Source organism: Tamandua tetradactyla, chromosome 3 (genome assembly GCF_023851605.1).
Source record: "Tamandua tetradactyla isolate mTamTet1 chromosome 3, mTamTet1.pri, whole genome shotgun sequence".
NCBI lineage: Eukaryota > Metazoa > Chordata > Mammalia > Pilosa > Myrmecophagidae > Tamandua > Tamandua tetradactyla.
The window spans coordinates 187,817,295-187,834,849 of record NC_135329.1 but is presented as its reverse complement, the minus strand read 5'-3'; the positions used below and the strand labels follow the sequence as shown (position 1 = coordinate 187,834,849).

General features: G+C 33.8%; 1 protein-coding gene and 1 non-coding gene across 7 annotated transcripts in view; one reads left to right on the top strand and one right to left on the bottom strand.

Moving 5' to 3' along the window:
- Window positions 1–17,555, top strand: part of ERBB4 (erb-b2 receptor tyrosine kinase 4) — a 1,077,155-nt gene that overhangs the window by 44,235 nt on the left and 1,015,365 nt on the right. The gene's annotated exons all lie outside the window — the stretch shown is intronic.
- LOC143678496 (U6 spliceosomal RNA) lies at window positions 9,692–9,794 on the bottom strand. The gene has a single exon (XR_013173300.1). It is a non-coding gene; the product is annotated as a U6 spliceosomal RNA (small nuclear RNA).

Below are 17,555 nucleotides of genomic sequence, written 5' to 3'. Positions count from 1 at the left end.
TTCATGCTCTCAAGACACCTATATTCATAGAAATATTAATTTTAACTATATTAATTTATTTCATATGTAATTTTAATTAACATATAAATGTTTTTCTAAGAAAATCATTGAAAGTTTAATAATGACTACTTGCTTACTATTCAATAACTACTATTTAATCACTGACAGTCTTTGAGAATTTGAAAACTTGATGTTGTGTCAAGCGATGCAAAATGTGGGGAAATAACATTGTATATAATTGTAAAATCATAAATCTATGATTGTTATTTTTAAGAGGAGGATTAGCTAAATAAGAAAGTGTAGAAATCTGTGTAAATTAATAATCACAATAAATAGTTACACATATTACACCTTTAATGTGGCAAATCATTTCTCTAATAGGGACAAGTAGAATTCTAACTGTCCAATTATGTACATGTATGAACACTCATCTATGTAGTTTAAGGGATCTTTATTTTGTAGGAAAGACAATATATTCTGGAGCTGATCTTCCCTGAAGGCTGTAATTATGTGCCAGAGCCAATTTTAGACATCAATAGTGTTCTCACAAATGCTCTCAGGTGAGGCACAGCACATACTTCATCGGGTAGATTTCTAACTTAGCTATGTATTTATTAACTGAAAAAGTTTAACTGTATGCAGAATGAACACAAATGCATTTGTGAGCAGCATCTAGTAGACCGGATGGTTAGAGACAAATACTGTGTTCCTTTAATTAGCTGCTGATAGGGTTGAAAAATGCCCCCTTAATAGCCTAATTAAATAGTAGGTTTACAATTTAAGGCAATTTCTTTTTTTTTTCCCTAAAGGAAGAATGGGTGCAAAAACATATCAAGATTAAAAACTATTCTGACTCAAGTAAGTGATTCCCACTCATGGAACCTGCTTGTAAACTCTTGAGTCATGCATCACAGAGAAAGGCCACATGGGTGAGAAGGGGATTTTCTTAACAGTTCTTACATATACATAGTAGTATTCATTATTCTTTCACCAAGGCTTTAATGAGAAAAAATAGACTTGACAAATGTGCTAATGCTAAATAAGCATTAGAGTAAGTTAGTGAGGGAAGTAAGATAATCTTTTACCATGGGCTCGAATCTCCTTCATTGAAGGTGGTTGAGGTCATGTCTGAACTGCAGTCTGAAAGTCATAATTGTCCAAGATCCTTTCTATTCTTAATTTTCTGAGTATGTTTTAGAAGTCTGAAAGTGAATTTTTGGTAGCATTTTTGGAGTTGAAGGTCTTGTTTCTTGGAAGCTTATAAATAAAAAATTTTCTATTGTGTCAGATCTGCACTAAATGTACTGTAAAGTTAATTAAGCAATAGCTGGGCATTTCCTTCGGATTAATGACTAACAGGGAGGAGTAGATGGCTCAAGGTACAGCTAAGGTCCATTAAAATCTGCTGGCCATTAATTTCCAGAAAAATGCCCAGCATTGAAATCTTTATTGCTATTATTAACTGAAAATGGAAAATAAAGGTAGGCATATGGATTTTTTTTAAAGCTGATGCAATTTTAGTTGATATGTACAAGCATTCATGGAGAACTTAATTCTTGTACATTGGCCAATGACATTGCTGCTCTCATCTCTCAAGGTTCCATTTGGGTTATAATTAAGCAGTAACAGTTGTAGACCTGGGCATCTCCTGGGGATTAATGAATGGCCAGGTGGAGTTAATTGCCTAAAGTATAGTCTCAAGCCATTAACCTCAGCTGGTTACTAATCTCCAGGAATTTTTTTAACTGAGGTCACTTTTTTTGTGTGTGGTAAAAAACAAAATGTATTCAATTATTTTAATATTAGTCTGAGGAAATTTTTGTCTTGAAACATATCCAGTAATGGAAGGAATCTGTAGAGCTGTTCGTTTCATTTCAATGACCTGTTTTTGGATATAAGCATTTAATAGGTGAAGAACAGATATATGATACTCAGAATAGAGCTTAGCTGAAGAGCAGGGCATGTTCAAAATATGAAGTCAGTACATGAGATGATTGGTTTGCTTGGGTTTGTCAATCTGGTGGTGTGTATATATATAGATATATATACACACACACATATATATTTGTTGTTTTTGAGTCTTATATTTATTGTAATAATCTGGTTCAACCTGGAGAAGATTGCCCTTTTCAAAGTCAATCAGCTATGAATAATAATTTCATAATATGTGTAAAGTAATTTCAATCCCATTATTCTTTACGATTAAGGTTTTAAATACATTTCCTTGTGCTTTCCTAATGGTGTATTATATTCTACTTATAATACCAACTCCTTTTCTCTAAATAAATGTATCATTCATTTCTGCTTTACATGAAGAGATCAGAAATTAAGTAGGGTTTTTTTTTTGACTGAAGAAGACAATTGACTAACAGAGTTTCTAATATTACCACTTAAAGCCCATTTTTATAATAACAATATTATATAAAGAAACTAAGGTATAATACCACAAAAATAGCTTAAATTTAATGAATGGTATTGATTAGATTTTAGTGTGTTCTGATGTGTTATTTGTTTCAAAGAACATAAGTTTAAAAATGTTACGTTACATTCACAGCACTATGTGAAATTTGAGCTATGTAGCTGAAAAATAATTCCTAAGCATATTCTGATATTGAGACTAATTTTTATCATAAATAACAATTTATATATTAATAAATTTACCATGTATTATAATTTACATGTCATAATAACTGATATATGTTTGGAAGTCCTGGATATGTTTGTATTTTTGTAAAAAGACATACTTGATTGTAAGAACTTATCTCCAAATAATATAATACTGTTTTAACTGTTACGTATTTGTATTAAATGTTAATAATAAACACAACTTGAGTATGTATCATAAGATACCTTTATTAGTAGTGAAAGGCAAAGGAAAATGGGGTGTGTTAGTTTGTGTGTGTTAGTTTGTGTGTGTTTATCATAGACTTTTACAAAAGCAACTACTGATGAAGAATTAGTCATTTTATATGTATAATTATATATAATGATTTGTATTATATATAATGATTCATATTATACATAATTTGCATTATACAGCTAATAATTTGAATAATTATATGTACATAGTTATACATGTAATATTTTGTTGACTTATTTAGGTGATTGCTATGCTCCTTTATTTTTACCAGTATAGTCAGGCCTGAATTTCAAGAAACATGAGTCAAATAATCAGAATATATTTAACATTATACATTTGTTAAAATCAGATAACATCAGAAATTAAAATTGAAAGAAAATACTTAATGCCAAAAATTTCAGTAGTTTTAATAGGAACGACCTTTTTCTGTAGTATCTGTTCTAATAAACTACTATTCTTTTTTTCTGGGGAAAAAAGACCTAGCTAGCACTACTTTAGATTACAGCTTGTTTTCTTAGAAATACTTTGTTGTATGATTTCTGGAGCGCTTTTATATACACTAGCTCCTTTTCCCTCAAAAATATATTTTGGGTGGTGCCACGGTGGCTCAGTGGCAAGCATTCTTGTCTACCGAGCTGGAGATCCGGGTTTGATTCCCAGAGCCTGCCCATGCAAAAAAAAAAGTTATTTTGTCTTAGTAAAGAGTTGACTCAAACCTGAGAAATTAAATTACTTATTCAAAGTCCTAAAAGTAATAGGTAAAGAAGTAAGCTTAAAGCATCAGTTTTCTATCTCCAAACCTGCCACCTATATCCTATTCCTGAGTTTTATAGATGAAATATAGTAGATCTAATCATATGTTTATCTGAAGGTATGTTACTAAGATTAGGATACTTTGTTTATTTTGGTAGCATTTTTGCACAGAGATGGGTCATACTATTTTCAATTATGTTAATATATGTGTCATACTATTTTCTATTACTTATAAAGTCAGTCATAATATTAAAATTAAGGAGCTAGTTTGTTTCTGGCAAGGCAATGATATTAGAATGTATGGAATTAAAAGTTCAGATACCTACTTCAACTCTATGGATTTTAAATTAGGTTTACAACTTTTCAGAAATTCCAATAAAATTATAGTTTTATTGTCCTCAAACACTGTGTTCTGGTTTATACCCTAATGTGAGGAATACGCATTTCAATGAAGATGCAGATAACCAGTTTAGGTACACTACTTTTGCCCTCTTACCCAATTTCTTCTTTTACCTTGATAAAATGTAGTATTTTTTTCAGTTTCGTATTTTGTTTTTATAAGATCTGTTTTTGACTGCACAAAATTTACATTATCTTTTTTAAAAAAAATTTACATTGTCTTTGCAATCTCCTACTGAATCTCTGATATACGTCTATTTTGTCTCTGTTTATAAGAGCATGCCAAAATTGGTAGGTTACTGTTTTGTAAATGGCATTACAGGGATCTTTTTGAAATGTCTTTGTATGCACTGTTTATATGCAGCAAAGGATGTTTGTTCTTATGATAGAGAAAGTATTCGAGGGACTTTATGAAATTTATACAATCTAAATTTTATGTTTTTGGAATGTCAGTAATTTTAATACTCATATTTTCAGTGTGACAAAAGAAAATATTGCATCTTTGTAAATTAGAAGAAATTATAGAAACTGAGAGATGAGTGTGATAAAAAAGAATAGTAAATTCTAAATAGTTGGGATAAAAATAGTGAAGAAAAATCAAGGCAGTGACTCAACAAAAGGCACTGATCTATTTCCCCATATACTTTTGGAAAACTTTAAAAATATCTACTGAAATAATTTACCAAATAGTCTCATTCCAAGCATAATGTTTTTCAAAGTTCATTCCTTTTAAAGAAGAAACTAAATTTTAAACTTCTGGGAAATGGGTTATTTTCTGTTTATGATGCTTATACCAAAGAGAATAACAGAAATTAAGCAACATGTTGTTATAAGGACAAGAACATGCATTGCCTTCAAAATGGTGGGCATCCTGAGTTATAAAGTCCTATGGTGTCCCTAATTCTTATTTTATAAAGCTAAATGTAAAGAAAATAAAATGTATCTAGGAAGCCAAAAGAATCCTTATTATTGATATTTTAAAACCTTATATATAATAGATTCACCATTCTAGCACACCATTTTAGAACAGGTTCTAAAAATACTTGGAAATCAATTGATTTGCAAATCTTGTATGTTTCAGGGCCAATATATATATATATATTTATGCATTTGATCCTTTCTTTGGCTCATGATCCCTCAGTCCTTTGATTTAATCATACAGCCATAAATAACTGGATGCTAGAACACCCTGCAACATGGCCTTTTATAACTGGTCTTACTTTTAAAATCAAGAAGGGGAATATAGTAGCAGCTGTGAGAAAAGACGATCGGGGAAAACAGGGCTAGATTTACCCCAGAACAACACAAAATCCCATTCATTTCAAATTAGAGGGTCCTTTAGTTTTTTTGGAGGCATTAAATCAATTGTTGAAGGCTACGAAAGGTACTTTTTGACTGTTTCTTTACAGTAAATAAGTAAAGGACTATTTCGGGCCCAAAGTTAATTATAGAAGGAAAAGTTTTACTTAGAAATCGCAACTCTTAAGTTTCACTATATTTCGAAGGGTTTTATGGTATTCTTTATGTTTTACAACATTATCAAATGTAGAAATCAGATGACTACTTATAGAAAATGCTTTTATATGCTATATAGACTACATAGAGCATATTCATTTATTATAGAATTCATTTTGAATTTTCTTCAAGACTACCTTCCAAAATTGTCAATACACCTTGCCTGGTCAAAAAATAATATTTATACTAATAAAAACAGAGATGTGAATTTTCAGATTTTATTTTCTGGGTGGAGCAGGAGGCAGAAAATACTGGAAAGAGGGACCATGAGAATATCAAAGTGAAACCAGTTGAGAGAGAGGAATGGAAACGCTTCAGGAAGGAGAAGCAGTTGAGATGCCATTAAACCTATATTTGATTTATTTGTTTGATTTTTATATAGTTCACTATGTTGCCAGGCACTGTGCTAGGAGTTGGAAGCATAACTGTAAATAAGGTATAGATTTGAATTATTATGACAAAAAATAGTATACTGAATAATAGAAATTGAAATTGAGATAGAACAAAGAAAATGCGTGTGTTAGGTCCCCCAACTAGGGGAGAGGAAAGAGATCGTGGCACAAGGATGCTTTTGAAAGATATTTAAGAGTTAAATACAGGTCTGATTAAACAAAATCATTAAAGGTTGTGATAAGAGATGGGACTTGAAACAATATAATACATCAGTGGACCATAAGTAGTTCAGTACGGTTAAAACATAATGTTTGTCTTACAAACATAGTCAACAAATAATGAAGGAAGTGATGGGAAGAGACTGGAATGTCAGCCAGAAGAACTTTGTAACTGTGGAAAAGAGGATGAGTCTTTATGCAATGGGGAGACTTGGTTTTTAGTGGCAGAGCAAGTTGTACATTGTAGAGGAATTTTCTTAAAATCCTGTTGTAATTAGGTAACCTTGGGAAGATGAATTTTAGATTAAAAAAATCATCTAAGAACTAGGAAGAACAGTTACTTTGTAGAAGAGTATGTTCTTTTCCTCCAACCTGAAGAAGACAAGACCTAGCTAGACTGATTTTTAAGTTCAGATATTTGTAAACGTATAATAAATTTGGTGTTAATATTTGTTGGCCATCATGATTTGGCAAGGTAAATATTTTGATTTATGATATTAATAAATCCTTCCTAAGTAGGATAAGGTTGATGTACCAAAAAAAGATGAACATTCTCCAGCTAATTTTTGATTTAATATGCTGGAGGGAGAGTATCCAGTACTCTATTAAACTTGCGTTTTTTTATTTTTTTAGGGCTAGGAGTCTAGGAGAGGGGGTTATGTGCCACTATAAGGAAGCTGAGATTGGTCAGTGGGGCTATTTTGGTGTGCAGCCTGCTTATTTAGTGATGTATTGAGCCTTAATTCAACCTCAAGTTCTTCCCCTATGAAGACAAAAAAAATAAATAAATAACTGGAAATGTACTCCCAGGGAAAGGCAAACCACATTGGTTTTTTTAGTAGCAGATCCAACAATAGCACCATGCACTTTTGGGAAAGCTTACTGGTAATCATAAGCATCATATCCACATGTGGTAGGTAAGGGGCAGAGGTCATCTCAGTTTTATCTCACTTTGTCCATTACAGTCAATAATTATTCCAATTAACTTAGGGCCTTTCTTTCTTTAGTTTTAGAGAACTTACTTCAGTTGACCTATGTGAGGGTGTGTAATTGACATTTATCAGTTGCCTAGCAAATGAACACAGTTTTTTGTGGGGGGGGGCAGTATCTTGAGAAAGACAGATGGCATTATCTGGATATTCATTCTGAAAGCTAAAGTGGGAATTTATTCCCACTCTGTGTCCCTGACCTGTGTGTGACCATTCAGATACTTCTGCCCAAAGCTTAGCATTTGGGGGAGTGATAAAAATGGACAAGTTCAGTAGAAATTGTTCAAGGTATTTGTGATGAAATTAAGAGTTCAGAGTTGAGGTAGTGAAAGTATGTTCACAAGGTAGGGAGTGTTCAGTGACCATTAGACAGCAGGGGAATTATAATTCCATGGTAGGAAATTGACAGGTTCTCATCTTCTTTCATTTGTCTGGAGTCTGGTTCTCTAGATTTTCTGTTGATTCTGTGAGTTATCTGGAAACCGTAAATTTTTGTCTGCTTAGGTTAAACATAGTCATGACTGTTTCTGCCCTTTGCAATCATACAAATCCTGATTATGCAGTTCATTAGGGTGATTTGGGAGTAAAATGTCTGTAAATTATTTCTACTAGACCATAAACTGTTCTCCATCATGAGTGAAGTGACCATCAAATTTGCATTTTAGAAAATCACTTCAACAATATGGATATTGGACTGTAGGGGTCAAAGCAAGAAGGAGTAAGTATAATTAGGAGGCTGTTGTAATTGTTCAGGTGGGAGAGAATGAGAATCTGAACTCATCTTTGGCAGTGAGGATTCGCAGGGGATTTAGGAATACAGAATTCACAGGTTTTAGGGATTATTTCAGGCATAAGGAATGAGAAAATGGAAAGAGTTCATGGGCCCTCCAGGGTCTGCCCTAGATGACTTTTAACATTCAGTTAAGACAAAAGATTCTGGGGAAAGAAAGTGAAAGAAAAGGTGAAAACCCTTAGAAGGGAAGGCAAAACCAAGAACGTATGTTGGAAGCCAAGAGAGGAGGAGAGAGTTCATGGAAAGGTAGGGATTTGATGTATCAAATAACACGGAGATGTAAAGAAGAATTAAAATAAGAAATTGACCATAGGGTTTGGTAATTTGAAGATGTTGTAAACTGAGACCAGTGCAGGTGAAATGGAAAGGTTTGAAGCCACATATCAGAAGATGGATTTGGAGGTGAAAACTTTTGCTAAATGAGTGCAGTTTACTTTTCTGATAATCTTGGCTGGAGGGAGGAAAAGGGGATATGTGTTTGAGCAATGTGACAAATAGCCACTGCTTAGAGATATGAGGTTCAGAAAACCCAAGCAAGCTAGAAAGTAAGCAGAACAGGGTGGGCCATGGTGGTTCAGCAGGTACGAGTGCTTGCCTACCATGCCCAAGGACCCGGGTTCGATTCCTGGTGCCTGCCCATGTAAAAGAAAAAAAAGTAGGTAGAACGAATTTGTGATTTAAGGCAAATTACTAATGATCAACTAAATCATAGTTTTCACGTTGGTAAGACTGGGAAAATCACATCGCAGGATATCTTTGAGGGTCAAGATCCTGTAGGCTAAATTCTGTTCTTGATATTTTAGATGGCCCTTTTGTGTTACTCCTCTTTTATATTATCATAGCCCATTGATGCTTTCTATTTGTATCTCTGATTCTTCCTGTAAACTCTAATCTCCTTGCTGCCATGGAATATATATTTTTTTCACAGTTGCATTCTCAGCTCTTAGACTATCATTCCCAGTTATAGGTTATCAACATGACGTGCATTTGTTGACGATAAATAAATGAATGCTTATGCTGGTGGGAATGCAATAAATTTTAGATTCTTCTCTTTTAATGTGTTTCAGCTCCATATGAGTCCCATTTAAAAATATTAGTTTACCTTTGCATGCTCTCCCTGCTTTAACTTTGTTTGCTATAGGAAAAAAAAGTTTGCTTGAAGTTAATTATATATTCTAATAAGGATTTTAAAGTGTTTTTCTATGAGGAAAAACATAAAAGTTATTTTTCATGTATTCTAACCTTAAGGGAAATAGGAATTTGGTATATAGAAGTATGACAATATATAATTAGGACATGTTTTATATTACTGAATTACAGCTTTAAACAGAATGCTTAATGCTGTTTTAATCCCTTGCTTCCCTCTTCCCAATCAAAGAAAACCAAATATTTTTGGCACACTGCTTTGTTATCATTGTAGAATCAGAGAATTACAAGACACATCAAGTGATCATCTAAATTAATCCTTCCAGTTGCATACTGTTTTTTTAAAAAAATGATTAAAAACATTTTTTTTTGCAAGTGTGAATGTAGTGAAATCTTTAAAAGAATAAAAATGTGGAAAACCAAAGTGGGGAGTTATTCCCTCTATTTGGTGTCATTTTGAAATCCAGTTTTAAAAAATATATGTTTTAATGTAGTGTAGCATAAATGCTATTTCAAACTCATATAATATAGCTTATTTCCAACTATGAAACAAAAACAAAAATATGCATTTTATAAACACAATTATAAAACTGATAACCTTTTCTTTTTCTTTTTTTTTTAAATAAAAAATATGGAACACTTCACAAATTTGTGTGTCATCCTTGCACAGGGGCCACGCTAATCTTCTCTGTATCGTAAAACCGATAACATTTAAAATGAACACTCATACCTTGAAGCGATATGGTTATTTTTCAGAAACTGAATCCCAGCTAACAATGTGATTGCAGTGCCGTTTGCAGCTCACCATGCTTATGCTTCTGTGAGCCCTAAGATGCCTTAATTCTCCTGCCATTTCTGTCCACCCAAATTGCCACGCCTTTCGTCGTGCAAACCTTCCCCATCATTCAGCTTCCTCTTGGTACTATCTCATAAACGTGTGAGCTCCTCCATAAGTACTACATGGAAGAATGGGGGCTGCAAATTCAGTCTCTGATGCATGGGACAAAACTTGATTCAAAGTTGTTGTATGTTCTTATTTATTGTTCATGTTATCTTGAAAGTGAAAACACTTTCAAACCATTATTTTAATAACTATAAAAATATTCTTATTGAAAATTCATAGACCCTCTTGTTTGAGAAATATTGATCTCAAAATCTCCTGGATAACATGTTTCATATCCATAGCAATCATAAGATTGTACGTTACTTCTATTAAAAACCTTACATCAAGTTTCTCCTCCTGTCAACTATAGATAATTTAGCTTTATGTGTTTTATATTTAATGATATTCCTCAGATTCATTTTTCCTAGTTACACCCCCCCTTAATTATTCTATGTTCTTAAGGTCTTATTTTCTTCCTTTTATTGTTCCTCCCTTATTTTGTTGGCAATTTTTTCCCCCACAATCCCCAGAATTTCCAAAATGCTGAACTGTCTGTGGTGCCAATCTTCCCTGCGTGATGTTTTGATTCGTGCATATCACATGCCTGTTAATAAACCCTATGCTATATTTGTGTAACTAATTAAATTTTTAATAGCATCACACTATTACTGCCATGTTAACCATAGAGTACTTAAAACTCCCTTGATCTCTTTACTTGTTGCTAGTCTCATCCAGTTTCTTGATTCTCTGTTTTGGGTAGTTCATTCTTATAATTCATTCAGAAGGTATTTGATCTTCAACTGTGTGCTAAACACACAGGATATAATATACCTGATATAAATTCATGCCTTCAAGGAGTTTATCACTCTGGTTGGAAATGCAGACAAGTAAAACAAATAACTTTTGTTTGATGTTATTTATCATAGAGGCATAATGGTACAGAGCAAGGGGGAACTAACTTTACTATTGCAAGGAACTGGAGATGAAGAATGTCAGAGAGGGCCTTATAAACAAGCTGTATGTCAGAGCTCACAGAATTCATGAAAGAACTATAGAAAATAAGAGTTTTCCGGAACTGAAGTGGTTGGAACCAGAGTCTTGATGTTACCCAAATATTCTTGTACTCACTAAACTCTGGCTCATCTTTCTTCTCTCTGACTTTTCTATTATGAAGCCACAACCTTACAGCTTCTTTATTTACTGCAGGACAAACAGGTTGGAGAAGAATCTCAAATTGCCATGCTTTGGTGATATGCCCTTTCTGGGATAGTCACTTGGGCCAGAGCAATGCAACACTGTGGTTACTTGGCCAGCTTAGTCATGTTATAGTAGCTGTGTTTGGAAGAGTCTCTGGGAAACGCCAGTGACCACCACATCATTCAGAAAACAGATGAAGCATGTGAAAGAAATGGGGGCTGGGAGCATTGAAAGTGAAGTTATAGAAACAGCAAATGCTTTCATGTGACCAGTGGGAGTGTGTGAGTGGGAAGGAGACACAGATGAAGATGGAAAGATAAGGTAGACTTCATCTTGAAGGGCCTTTAAATCAATGGCAGTGCTTTTTTTTTCTTTTGTCCTGCATATGAAGGAGTCACTGAGTTTTCTGCAGGTGAAGGAGAAACTGAGTTGTTTTTTATTCTTAATTTAAAAAAAAATGAAGCATAAAACACATGCAGAAATTTAAACTAATCATTAGTGTACAGCTGTTACATTTTCACAAACTGAACACACACTGAGCACCCAGATGAAGAAACAACATTAACCCTACTCTAAAACAACCAGTGTTTAAGGAGCGTGATGGCATGATCAGATTCTATGCTTTCAAAAATAATGGTAGAAATAGAAAGAGAGCATGTATGAAGCTTTTGTAGGGGTTGAAAAAGAGAAAAGAGTCCAAATTTAAACAAAATTTATAGTTGAAGAGGAGTTATTTTTAGAGATACGTTTTCAGTGGAGACATGAAAAAATTCAGAGAAATGGCTACAGACCTTAAAAATATTTTGGTTAAGAACTTGATTTACTAGATATGGGTACATCAGAAATTCAGAAAGTGTCTTTAGTACTCATGAAGTTTTTAAAAAGTTAATACCAAAGAAAACCTAGCATCAGAAAAACACACTTGGAAGACACTTTATTCAGATTAAAAAAAAAAATTCTAACAAGGGGAATCTAATGAGGATTTTATCTGATAGATGTGGATTCACCACTAAAAGGTAATCAACAATCCTTATGAATCCTGAATGCTCTTTACCTAATTATCCTTTTTATTTTCTTCCTGCAAAAATTGTGAACACTGAGAGCATCATGTCAGTCATCTGTTCCAGTTAATTTCACAGGAAGACAGAGATAGAAGTTTAGCAGATGGTACAACCTTTGCTCTGAGAGTAGTATGGGTTATGTAGTCACTCTGTGGGGACTTGTCTTCTTGTTTTAGAGAGTAGTGAAGGGATTGGTCCCTGGGCACTCACCCTGTCCTATTACTTATCCATTTATAAGGCCCTACAGTATGCTGGCATAGGCAGTGCAGTATAGGCTGGATATATGACAGATTCATTCTAGTGCCTGTTCTGGCCCTTACTGTCTGAAATTAATCAAATCTTTAAGTTTTCAAAAAAAAAATCAACAAGGAAGTTGAGTGACATATCTTAGATCCCCTCTCATTGTAAGTACATTGCTGCATTTCTTCTAAGGTTTATTTCCTTGTATGATCATAATAATGTTATGAAACACTTTGGAGTTTGTTTTTTCATTTGTGAGATAGTTATATTTATTTCAGAAGTTTGATGAGAATCAAATGAGGTAAAGGATTTTAAAATATTTTAATTTTAAAATGTTATCCAAATTATATGTTTTTCTGCTAGTTAATACTCTATTTCCTGTTACTTCAAACATTTATGCTATATTCTCCCACTTGCTGAAAGGGAAGTATTTGTTTTCCTAAGAAAACTGAGTTGTGGATTTGTTTCTGCAGACTTTAAAACACTCAGTAAGCCAGGCTTGGTGGGATTTTTGTTTGCTTGTTTTTGTGTGTGTGTGTTTTTAAACTTAAGCCCAGCCAGTATATAACCATTTCCAAGTGAAACAACTCTTATTCACCAACATTCATTCTTATTAATTAAAACTTAGTAGTGATCACTGGCAAATGAACTCTATTCTGAATGTTTAAAGAACTGTGCCTAAACTAAGAATAAATCTCCAAGCTGTTTGAGAAGTATGATGTATGCTGTTAATTCACTTAGGTTTGCATATTGAGTTCACAATGCTCAATTGATGTTTACCATTACCAGGCCTGATTTATAGAGAAGAGTTGAAAAACCAATAAATATCTAAGTAAAATTTTTCATTGATTAACTGTTTTAAACATAATATCACAATCTGGAAATAGATGTAAATGTTAATTTTTTTGTGGCGCTCTCTTTAAATACTTTTTGGCTCTGTAACAGTTTGCAATGCTTGTTTGTGGGCCGCTTCATCTTTGGAAAACTTGCTGTGAATACTGTCTTTCACGGTATGTTGTTGAAGCAATTTTCCAAAAGAGATGAGAAGGAAATGGATATTTATTGAGCTTCTTCTAGGTGTCAGGTATTATCTTCTTTAATCCATCTGCAGTTTTGCAAGGTATAATGCTATTTTAGAGTTGGGAAAAACTGAGTCTGTGAGAGGTAACTTTCCCACTGGTCACAGGAACCGGAATTTGATTCAAAGTTTCAGTGCTTTCTTTTAGAGCTTCTCTTTGTCCTACTTGAAAGTGGCAGAGAGAAAGGTTCTATGTAGAATATATCTTTGCTGGGATATAAAAGTATCTCTTTCTTGGTGCTTTCCATATAAGAGTTGCTAAATTTGTATGGTATAAAATTTGCTTGCAAGGATTTTTGTTTTCAAATAATGAGCTTTAGACGAAGGCTTATGTATTAATGGATTAAGAATTACTCTACAAATGTTCACTTTTGTGTGTATAGTGTGTAAATATACACATGTGTGTGATAAACACTTACAAAATAAAAAAAGGTAGTTATAACACTTAAGTATCTATAATTATATATAAAACATTTACAGGGCAGTGCAATGGTAGCTCAGTGGCAGAATTCTCACCTGCCGTGCTGGAGACCTGGGTTCGATTCCTGGTGCCTGCCCATGCAAAAAACAAAAACAAAAACAAATACAAAAAAACAGTTACATATAGAACTTATAGATCTAATTTATACATCTAACTTATATATAACACAATATATAATACATATATATAATTTATATTACACATATGTATATGCATATATATGTGTGTGTATGTATACACATTTAATCTAAAGTTAGGGAAGGTTTTAAAATAGGTGTTTAAAGTGACTTCTTATCAGCAGGCTAGATTTTGCTCAGAAATACTAATTTTTTAAAAGGCTTGAAAATTGAGAGGGCAATTATGATTATGTAAATTTGAAAACTGCTTTAGGAAACTTGGCTACGTGTATATATATATTCCTTCTAGCAAAAAGCACATTGTTATTAGTTGCTAACTGCATAATCATAAGATTGCTAGTGTGAAGTCATTTCCTTTTAAAACCTTCCAAATAAATATATAATCAAATGTGGCAATAAACCTACCAACAGCATAATTTTAAAATACTCTGGGCATAAGCCACAACTGTACAATGTGTCAGCACTGCCAACAGCACGTATGGCCTGCTTGCTTGCCTCTCTGTGGTGTCTCCCCACCATTGGCACAAGCAACAGCCACAATTCAATTCATAGACGTGGTATTTATATATGTACTTCATGACACACATGTTTATATGATGAGACACTCTTTAAATGCTTAGGAAAAGAATAGAGCAAGTCTCTAAACTCATGTGAAATAGCCAGTTATCCTTAAAGTTTTTAATTATTTTAAAAAACATAATCCAAACTCCATACCTTGGCCGGGAAAGCTCTGCAGGATATATAGTATAGTACCTTCTTATCTTTCTTTCCTCGATACTCTTCCCTATGCTTCAGCCACACTAGCTTCCTTTTGGTTCCTTCAGAATGCCAGGTTTTTTATGTACTGTTCCTTCCTAGTAAAGTACACTTTTTAGTATGGATATTAATAAAAATACTCATTTCATAATTATATCAGTATTTGTTTTCCATAGATAAGTAATGAAATGTCATATTTTATTGCACAGATGAAACACATTATTTTCCTAACTTGTTGGAAGGTATTTCAAAATGTATTATCTTGCTTTGATGCTGCCCACTTGCTTAGAGGCAGGCTTGAAATAAATTATTCACCTAAGTAATAATTAATCCCCCCAAAGTTGTGATTGAGAATATAATAGTGTTTTTATTTAATTGGGAAGCCTGAATAGCAAATACACCTTCAAAAGTTCTCTTTGGTTGCAAACATCACAGAAAAATCAAACTATTCATAAACACACGTAAGGCTTTAAAATAACACATAAAGCTACATATGGAAACGTGATATGTATGAAAGGACTGATAGGCATACATCATCATAAAATATTCTGTTAAAATGATATTCACTTTTATTAAGGGCAGGCCATAGTGGCTCAGCAGGTAGAGTTCTCGCCTGGCATGCTGGAGACCCGGGTTTGATTCCCAGTGCCTGCCCAAGCAAAAAACAAACAGAAAAAACAAGAGATATTCTCTTTTATTAAAACCTTTGTGTTTGCTACTTCCTTTTATTTCAGTCTCCTATCCAGTTCTAGAGTGCATGTGTTTACAGAATAAATGGCCTACAGAATTTTAAAATGCATTGTCAATCATCAATACATCAGCTTTCTTGCAAAAATAAAAAGAAAGCTGGGGCAACCAGGCAGTGGCAGAATTGAATAATTCAGAATTGGTTGTAACTGGAAGTTCTGCTTCTGGTGTAGAATACTAGAGATTTAATCTGGCTATTTCCTCAAATTGTGAGTCTCAAGCAAGTTTCTTCAGTGCTAAATTTGGGATATTAATAGTGCCATCAACAAAAGGGAATTGTAAGAATTAAATGAGTTATGACTTTTAAGCATAGTACCTCGCACACAATAAGCACTCAGTGCTGACTGCCCTTGTTTATATAAAAAGTTGCTTTTTATAACTTGCAACTTCAGAATTCCTCATGGGGAGAGAACTAGCTGTCTTTAGCAGCATGCTTTAATTGATGTGTTTAATGGGCTGCAGGGATAAAGGTCCCTGGTCATAGTATGGGTGATTAAGGTAAGAAAAAAAAGTAGCTTCAAATAGCCATTTGGGGATCCTGAGGAGAGGTGAGTGTGGGAGAATCTAGCAACATGGTAGGAAGCTGGAGCTGGAGTACAGAAAATGAGTGAAAGTTCCTTTATGATAAGAATGGCTAAGATATTTTAAGAGTAGAGATTCCTGATATTTTAGTTTATTTGCTGGGCTGAAGTGATGTAACACTCATCATAGTCTCATATTTCGAAAAAGCTCTGCCACACAAATAGCCCTGAATGTATGGCACTTTGGGGACTGAAGGGATTGGGATAGTATCCAGTGGGTTCATCATGATGCAGAGTAGCAGTGTTTCAGTGCAGTTTAGGGTAGACATAAAGAATGTAGAAGCAGCAGGATCCCAAAGTCAGGGCTGAAGGGAAGAAGCTAAGCCGCTGTCCCACCCATATTTGAGGTGAAAATGTCAGCCAGTTTTTAATTATCACTTGAAATAGTTGAGGCCTTGGTGACATTCAGTTTATGACGTTCTTAGTAAGGGAAACAGTGAGCTTGGGGAAGTTCAAGGATGGGACATGCTGAATGGTCAGGAGCCATTGAGACTGGTGCCCGCAGGCTTCAGAGTGTGGGAAAATGGAGGCTTCTGGAAATAGGAATCTGTGGCTGTGAAGACTATGAATCAGTCCTTTCCTTTGCTTATCCCCTCTCAAGTACGCACACTCTCTCTCATAAATCTGCTTTTCTCTATGCATTTGTTCTAAACTTCTATTTCTACCGTCTTGTAACTTTTGCTCACTTATATTTTAGAAGTATTTGTAAATTTTGACTTTGCATGGCATGTGCAACACTCAATGCATATTTTCAACTTCTTTTTCCACTCCTCTTTGGTATTTCCTGCTTCATATGGTCAAGAGAGAGACTCTGATTGTGTTAACTCACCTGTCAAAGCCATGTCTGTGAATGACCATTGGAGTTTGAATTCTACCTGGTGCAAGTGATTGATGACAGATCAGCACCAGAGAACTTGTCTGGTACAAGCTCTGTAATTAATCTTATAATTTCAGATGTTCATTTTTCTCTAATGAAGCTGCTTAGATAAATCATATTTTCTGAAAATGGGGCACATTTGCCAGTTTCAACTAAGTTTTTCTGGGCATAGGATATTATAGAATCATATTTTTGAGTGAATTGATCAGAACTCAAGTGAGATGAGTGGGTTTCTGCATATTTTGTGAAAGTTTGTTAGTATGATTGAAGCTTTCTTATAGAGAATACTCTTTTAAAGACAAAATAAATGCCACAGCCCAGTAATATTATTCATAGAATGAATCCTGAAAATAAACAGGTAAACATCTGAATGCTTCCCAGTTCTTTCTTTTCATGCATTGCAAGAGAGACACCAGAGAATCATTATGTGTTTCCTGTCCTCGAAACAGAA